Consider the following 8,987-nt stretch of genomic DNA (forward strand, 5'->3'; position numbering starts at 1 on the left):
CTAGTATAAGGCCTATACAGTTCAAAGGGAATTTGTGGGTCAGTGAACATACCTTGAGCCTATCTTGAACACTTCAGCTCTGGTTTTCTTCCTTTGTGATTTTAAAACTAATTTCCTTGAACTTTCAAGACTGAATTTTGATTCAAAAAATGGAGAGAGCAGCCAAATTGCAGGAAACAACAGAAGCATGTCTGAAAATTCAGAAAGAGCAGACCTCTGGAGATAAGTATGCCTGTAACAAGACTGTCATGCTCTCTTTCTGTACCTGTCTTCATACATTTACTGATTCAGCATGTGCTGTATGCCTCCCTCAATATCTACATTTGCCTCTATAGGCATGACACATTCCTTTTCCCTTCAGAGCCTCCTGGCTTCTGTAATCACTGATACAGGATTAAAATTTCTTCATTTTATGCATGGCATCCTCCTCTGTTGAAGCTTTACAGCTCCTATGGTATCAATCAAAATATGAGGCATATTATTTTGAGCCACCTTGTCTGTCAGATTGGGATGAAGCAGTGGGTGACAAAACCTGTAGCATGTATGGGAGGCACCTCTGGAAATGAGATTGGATATGGGCAAAGTTTGGATATCACTGAAATAAATTACCTCATTAATTATAGCTGTGGTGGTGTTCATGTGTAATCAGGATCTGTGGAGACAGGTGGTATTTGCTGTTTGATCAAGAGATATGGGTAAAGAAAAGAGGAAAGGCTTTCTTTGTCACATTCTTCTGAATTGTAAGCCCAAAAATAATATTTCCCATTAAAACTTTGCTAGTCCATTAGCAGCATTTATGGATTACATAGTAAAGAAAGCATTGTGAGAAATTGTGAGAAAAGAGCATTACCTAAGATTTTCTGGAAAGAGAAGAGAATTATTTTTCTATCCTCTCATATTATTGTCGTAATTCTACACTGCTGTCACTACAGTTGTTTAAAGTTACTTCTCCATTCAAGATTCCCAAGCATAAATAACATCAGCTAAAATAAAATGTAGCTGTCTCTTCTGTTTTCCCAGACTCACTCAGATGGCATTTAAGAAGCTTCAGTTGCAAAAGACAAACTAATGATATATTTCAATTTACCAAGCAGACTTTTCATCTAAGCCATGGAGCTTTTCTGTTTCTAGCTGCAGAGTTTCCTTTGTGCTTAAAGTATTCCCATGGGGGGTGGGAATCAGTTCTCCAGATTTGCAGAAGCCCATCACAGAATACCCATTTTGCATCTTTGGAATTTTAATGAGTTTTGTAAATTACTTCAAATCCAGTGCATTAAATTCACTCCTGTCCCTTCTAATATGATCTTCTGTAGATAATGCTTTACAAGCCTCAGTGGGAAAAAATTAATCCCCTAGAATGTTAAGAAGTGCTAACATGATTAGGGAGGATACATTTAACCAGCACCAATACTACTTAAGTATGATGCCAAGGTATCCACTTCTCACCAATGAGATTGCCTAGTTTGGTTTGGTTGTTTTGGGGTTTTTTTATAAATAGTTAATAATTTGTTTTCGTACTGCTGCATTTGAAACTGTTATTTCCCACTGCAGCAACTTTTCTTGACAAAGGTTGGTTTGCTATATTTCGTCATAGCCAATATACAGTAAATTCACGAATACAAGCCGCACTGAGTATAAGCCGCATCCCTGGGTGTTGGCAAATATTTCGTTCTTTGTCCATAAATAAGCCGCACCTGAATATAAGCCGCTCTGTCGTTCGCAGCGAGGACCCGCGTGCAACAAAGTTGCCAAATAGTAACAGAGCCGCGGCAGGGCGGGGTTTACTGGTTCAGCTAAGGCTGTGCAGGCTCGGCCCGCTAGGGGCTGCTGATGGGGCCAGGTAGCCCAGCCCGGCGCTGCCGCTCGGCGGGGCCACTGGGGGCCAGCCGCTGCTGCCACTGGGCTCGGTCACCACGGCCCGGCGCTGCCCCGTGGTGGCAGGCAGGGACGGAGCCCCCCCCGCTCCGGCGGCGGCAGGCAGGGACGGAGCCCCCCGCCGCCTCCCAGAGCCGCGGCAGTGGCGGCCCGGGTCCGCCCTCTCCTCCCCGAGCTGCGGCAATGGCGGCGCGGGGCCCCCCGTCTCTCCCCCGGGCTGTGGTAGAGGAGGGAAGGAGGGAGCTCTCCCGCCTCTCTCCCCGCCCCCCGTGCTGCCTGCAGGCAGCCAGGCTCCACCTGTGGTGCAACAGAGTAGCAATTTGTAACAATTGCAAAATGCCGACTTTGCAGCAGCTCGGCTCGGCACTCTGGCTGGCACTTCTGAGGTTGTAAATGTCAGAAAATTATTCACATATTAGCCGCTCCTGAGTATTAGCCGCATTTCCGGTTTAGGAGCAAAATCTTAGTCAAATTGGTGCGGCTTGTATTCGTGAAATTACTGTACTTGGTAGATCTTTCATACCTGCTGGGCAGGCTCAGGTACAAACAGCAGGAGTTTTTTGTGGCTTCTTTTGGTAAATACAGCTGGTATATGAAGTAAATTTAACCTTTTCACTCTTCCAATGCATCCATGATGACCCACAGAAACTAATGTACAAATAATTGTTGGAAAAGTATCTGCCAGCATCAACACCACGGATCTAAGGGAAATTTGTTGTCACATAAATAATTCTGTAGTCTAAAAGTTTGACTAATAATTGGTGCCTCTTACCTATAATAGTGTCTTGACACTACCATTAAATTCAGTGATAGTCCTTAGTGACTTCAACTGATTACAGAATATGCTGAGTTGGAAAGGATCAAGTCCAGTTCTTGCACAAGATATTCCCAAGAATCACAGCAGGTGCCTGAGACCATTATCCAAACACTTCTTGAACTCTGCCAGGCTTGGGGCTGTGACCACATCCCTGGGGAAGATTGATTGTAATCAAGCTGTGGGGCCAAGATGCTTTATCATTCTTTGTTGGCATTTTGTCAAACACATTTTATAAGGCTGATTTATTGTGGTAAAATTTTGATCCATTTGTAATGAAGAACTGAAGCCAGTATTTATGAGTACATGGTGTCTCAAAATCTAATCTAAAATAATATACTAGACTAAGTTGTGGACTGTAAAGGATCTAAAGTGCTCAGAACCATATCATGAAATTATTCCTGTGGTGGAAAATGTCCCTTTAGCCAGTTCTGACCCAATGTCCCCAAATAAGCTACCCAGTACTGTTTCTGGAACTGTTCAGTTCATCCTTCAACCAGTTCATGTCCTATTTGACTTTTCTTATGAAAAAAACTGAAGTTACCAGAAGGAAGGAGGAATGTTCCAAGTCTTGACACTTAAGAAATAAAAATTCCATTCATTTATTATAAATAATTGCATTATCCTAGCAATTTCTAATAAGTACCATATTTTCTTTCACTTTGTCCTAGAGGTATCATTATGTTAATATCCTTGAGCTCTGCAGAACAACTGCTCCATTTCACATTTCAGACAGTTGCCTGTAATTGCAGGATTTTAGTCCTCTGTGAAAGGAAATGGCATTAAGAACATAATTATATAGTCCACACTTTTATTTATAGTTTGGGTTTTGTTTTGCTCTTACCTGTACAAAAGAAAAGAATGGAGTAGAAACTGGAATTTGCTGAAAATCCTCACTTCAGTGTGTCAGAGGTGGTGCACTGCACTGGAGTTGAGAGGCAGCAGTGTGAGAAAGTAAAAAGAGCCAATGAAACAGTTCAACCAGATATTAGGAGTGGGTTCTATCTGGTGTCTAATCTCTCGTAGCAGTGATAGATTTGTTAATGGCTTAAGGATTATCAGCAATGTTTCTTAGCACCTCAAATCCAGCTGTAAATGTGCAGAACCTTGTATTACAGAGGATTTCTTATTTTCAATAGGCCCTGCAGTGATATTTGAAAAAAATACTTCTACCAACAGAAGATCTATACAATTAAAATAATTTTCTTAACCCTAAGAGTAGGAGGCATTTTTTCCTCTGGTTCCCTGCCATCAGAGGCTCTTTCCAGCCACGTCCTGGCTTCCTCAGGCTGCTGGGGGTCCTGCCAGTTTCTGCTGGTCCCCAAGCACCAGTTTGTTCCCTGCACGCTCTCCCTACTTCCCCAGAGGTCTTTCTGGCAGCATTTGCATTGTGACCTGGCATCAGCAGCAGTTTTGGAGACCTGGGCCAGGAGCATTTCCATTAGAGGCTCTCTCAGAAATCACCTGCTGTGGGAGCTTGTCTCACCCCTCTGCCAAGTGTTGCACCTGTGGCTGCTTTGCTGTGAGTGACAGAGAGAAAGACTTCTCAAAAATCTTTATGATCATCAAAGAGCCTTTGTTTGTTGTGCAGGAAGGTTGTCTTCCCTCTCCCTGGGTACCAGCTTCAGCCAAAGTACCTTCTAGGGATTCCTGCTTACTAATCCTCTCCCAAGAAATCAGGAATGTCTGTTCTGCTCAGCTGCCTGAAGCAGGGGAAGGAAAAAGGTGATAATGTCACTTAGCTGTAGCAGTCATAACATGCTGTGTCAGCTAAATAGTCATGGCTTGGTTCCAAGGAGCAACTTTTGCTTTGCACTTACTTCACGTTTCAGTCTCCACAGAGCAATGGTAAGCTTTTTTGTATAAAAGGACACCAAACCTCATACCTGTGGCTGTCAAATTTCATTTTAAAATTGCATATTTGATTGCTAATTTCTGAAAATATTCAACACATATTTTGATTTGTTATACAAATAATATTTCAAGTGGGATAAACTTTAAATTACAAATAACCATTTTATAAACATCTTTCTTTGTTCAGATTCTGCTTGTGTTCTTTGGTGTCATCTGTGAGGAATTACTCAACTTAGTTTCTGTAAAGAAATTACTCTGCTATGATTTGCATTTAGTCATTCTAAATTACTCTATTACTTCAGAGTTAACCCTTGTCTTCCTTCTCTGACTACTCTTCTATTAGCTTGTTATCTTCCCCCACTTGATTTATGTCATTTATTTTTAATTTGTAATCTTATGGGAATGCATAATGTATTTTAAAGTTAAACAGTCCACTTCTGGTCTCTGTTAGAAATTAGAAGTAATAATTGCAATAATTTATATCCTTCTTCATGTGCAAATCTATTTCCTGAGTTTGGTTGAGAAAGCAGTGGGTATGGGAACTCTCTAAAATTGTTGCATTTTAAAGTATTTTAAACTTTTATACTTAATGGTTTGGGTGAGGATGAGAACAGCGTCATAGTTCTTAAATACTGGTTAAAATCACAAACATTATCTGTAAGTTAGCCATGTCCATAATGCTGTGATATCATTTTTACTTTTCAATGAAATTACTAATATTAATTAAAATGCATCCTATCAATCAGGGACATTAGCAATTCCTAACTTGAAATGAGACATAAGAGGAAAAACACTGATTTCAGGATATCATCAAGCTTTTTTGTGTGTGTGTGGTGTGAAAAAATGAGAGGGGTCTCACTTTTCAAGTTAGGAATAGTTAATGTTAATGATGGATAGTATATATTTTGATTAAAATTAGTAATTCCATACACAAATAAAAATGGGCGATGTTGTAGCATTGTGGCTATTGTTTAAAAAGACATGACTGCTTCATTTGAAATTTTACTTTAATTTTTAAATGCATGCTTTTTTTAATATTTTGAAAGACCTAACATAAACCCCAAATTTCCACATAGAGCAGAAAAAATTAAGAATTTACAGTAAAAAGTTTTCTTTTTTTTTGTTTTTGAAATTTGTCAGACTAGATTTCCATACTCGTAACTCTTTCTTTTGGCTCTTTTATAGGTATTTAATTGAGAAATAAAGATTTATATCTAATTAGCTCTCACTGCATCCAACACACATATTTATACTGGTTTGTTTGGTTAGATGCAAAAGCTCTTGACCATTTTCCTGAGTAGAGTTTAACTTGAGACAAAACAAAGGTTTAGATTAAATCAGTGTAATTTCTTACTGATGCTTACTTATGTTACTTTAAGGTCTAAATGTGTTTTTTGAACTAATCATAACCTGATCCAGAAACACTTAACTTTGGAGAAACATAATTCTATATCCCAGTATTGTATCCATATAGAAGTACTCCACCAACTTTCTTTTTGTGCTGCTCTACAAACTCTTCGTATTTTATATTCAGGTTTATTGTCCATAGTCTAAGATGAGATACCAGTTTATCTATGTTTGTCTTTTTTCATCAGTGGAATTGTTAATGAGGCAAAAATCACACTGGGGAGTAGAAGTAAGTTTTAAAGAATCTTAGTTTAATTTTGCATTATGGGAAAACCAGAGGCCACAAAGCTTCTGCAGAGCAGCAGCACAATTCACACAGTTTGCATATAAAACTATTTCTTAACTATGAAGTTATCTTCATATGTATCATTCCTATGACTCTGAATGTCTGCTAATCTTTAAATAAGTTCTGAAATATATTGGAACAGGGAAGCTAAATTCAATTGTTAGGGATTTATTTTTCAGTGATGGAGTTTAACTATAAATGGAAAATTATTCCTATCAGAACTTGCTCTAAACCTAGGAAGGCAGGCAGCAGTGCTGAAAAGTGTCTGAACCTATTGCAGGTTATCTGCAAGCTTTCTTTCCCCTGAGATGCTAAAGGCCATTTCTGTTCTTCTGTCCAAAGATGAATACTATGAAGCACTTCTGGGGTCCCTGCTGTCCGTTTTTTTCCTGAGCTTTCTGTTCTTACTTGTCATCCACTAGACAAAAAACATGTCTGGCTTTGCCTACTCATTTTTGGCCATTTCTGTGAGGCAAGTATATGAATCTCCTCATATCCTCAACTGGAAATGCCAACAAAAAAGGATTGTTCACATTTCTTTATTTTCATAGAAAAATGGCATGGGGAAGATAACAAGAAGTCAGCTTGCATTCACAAGAGAAAATCTAGGAAACCAGGAGCAGAACTGATATTAATACTTTTAGAAAAACTTCCCTAAAATCTGGGCTTCCATACATGCAGGTGAATCCAGTTATGGAACTGAGAACTGGATGTTCCCCTTGGCTGATGGAGGACTGACATGTGCTGCTCCCAGCTGCTGCTGAGAGGAGTGACGTCAATGGAGATGATATCCCTGATCTAGAAGTGCTGCCACCAGCCATAGCGTCAATTAAGATGTCTTTGTTGAAGCAGGAATCACATTGTGAAATCTAGCTGTTCTGAAGCTAGCAAACTGAACTCAAGGCTATCATTGCTATTTTTCCAAAGATGTTTCATCACAGACATCTGCCAGCCAGCTGTGTAGACTTTCTGTCTGCACTAATTTGTAAAGTATTGTTGCTGGCCTTCAGCATTCAGAGCCATCTCCTTTTGGACTCTTGATGGTCAAAAACTCTCTTCTTGGAAATATTTTCTTCCTCTGGTTGAGTTGGTTACTTTTGTTTGGTTGCATTTGATTTATTAGCTTTGGCATGATCTTATTTTGTTGGGCTTATCTTGATTTTATAAGGCATCTTATAAATACATGAATGCTGACCAATAGAGCAAGAAACTGAGACTTCACTGATGTTGCAGTATTGCCCCATTGAAGAAAACATCCTGCAGGATTCTCCCTTGTCCACCAACCCTCTTTCAGTTTTGAAGTCCAGTCTCTTGCAGATGCTCTTATGTTTCATTAATTTAATTGCTTTATTCTTTCCTGGAGCTTCACCTGGAGGATTTGGCCAAAAGGCCAGAAAGAGGGATGCTGGCTGGGCAGGTGGTGGTGGTGCAGGACCTCTGCTTTGCCTGCTAACACTGCCCTCTCCTGGTTCTCCTCCTGTGGACCAAGAGCTCAGGACCCCTGCAGGTGCCAAGAAAAAGAGAGCAGTAACATTGCTGTTTCCCCTGTTGCTTGCTCTCTCCCAGCTCCATGGCCTCTCATCCTTCTGGTGGATGGCACCATGCAATCTTTGTGCTGGCCCAAGAAGGTACAAGGCAGCCGTGTCTCTGAGTTCAGGGCTCAGAGCATTCCCAGGAATGAACCAGTGGTGGGGTGGTTTGCAGGCTGCTGTACCTGGGGCCACCTGCATTGCTGGATCTCACCAGGCTCACAACCCCAGACTCAAGAGGCAGTCCCTGAATCCCAATCCCCTGGCTTTTAATATCCAGCACCGCTCCTGTCTCAATCCTGCTGGCTGACTGCACCTTTCCTAGGCTTATCCATCCATTGCATGTTCCTGAGTAATACCTGCTGGAACCAGGCTGATCAGCCATCCACAGCATGCTGTTCCTGAGCCATTATAGGTTACTGCTGAGCCCCCATTCTCCCACAGAGCCCTGCCCGAGCCCAGAGTGCAACCCTCCCTCTCTTTTCCCCACTTCCCAGCTCATGTCACTCCACAGAGCAGGATCAGGTTGCCTTTGCATTGTGATTCTTGGCAGGAGCCCCTCTCGGATTCCTATGCCTGTTCTGTGAGTACAGCAGCCAGTAAGAACAAAGCATATAAGAACACATTAAACTAACATTCAGCACGCAAAGCCCCAGTAATTTACTATATGCTACCCTGCCTAGTAAAGGGAACAGTGTAGCATGCTTGCCCTTTTAATTTCCTTTCTCACACTTGTGTCTACAGAAGCCTGCGCCATAACTTCCTTAAAAAGCATTTTTATTTACTCCATAGTCGTTCTTAGGCTGTTTGTTTTTAAGCAGTGTTTCTTGCAGAAACAATCTGCTGTGCTTTGCTTGATACCATCACTAAACAGAGACATACTGTTGTATCTGATTAGAATTTTAATTGTAGAAATCTAACCTTTGCCACCACATTGTGCTCTTAAAGTGGTAAAATGATCCCTGCTGTGCTGCTGCCTAATAGTTCTCTCTTTTAAAACCTGCATTTGAGCAGTGTTACACAAGTGCAAAACACAGATCAAGAAATTTGTATTCTGATGAACACTTTTCCCTTCAGGCATGAAAAATGCCAGTTTGACATTCTTTCCATGTCATGTATTAACATAGTAGAGTTCCAATAAAAGTACTAATCAGTTAGGAATAAGAAATGTTACAGAACTGACAGATAATATTAGATTTTTAAAAACCACACAAAATTTAAA

General features: G+C 40.6%; 1 protein-coding gene across 12 annotated transcripts in view; it reads left to right on the forward strand.

The window, feature by feature from the left end:
* The window catches only part of ERC1 (ELKS/RAB6-interacting/CAST family member 1), a 282,848-nt gene that overhangs the window by 265,829 nt on the left and 8,032 nt on the right, over positions 1-8,987 (forward strand). The window lies entirely within an intron of this gene.

This window comes from Catharus ustulatus, chromosome 4 (assembly GCF_009819885.2).
Source record: "Catharus ustulatus isolate bCatUst1 chromosome 4, bCatUst1.pri.v2, whole genome shotgun sequence".
NCBI lineage: Eukaryota > Metazoa > Chordata > Aves > Passeriformes > Turdidae > Catharus > Catharus ustulatus.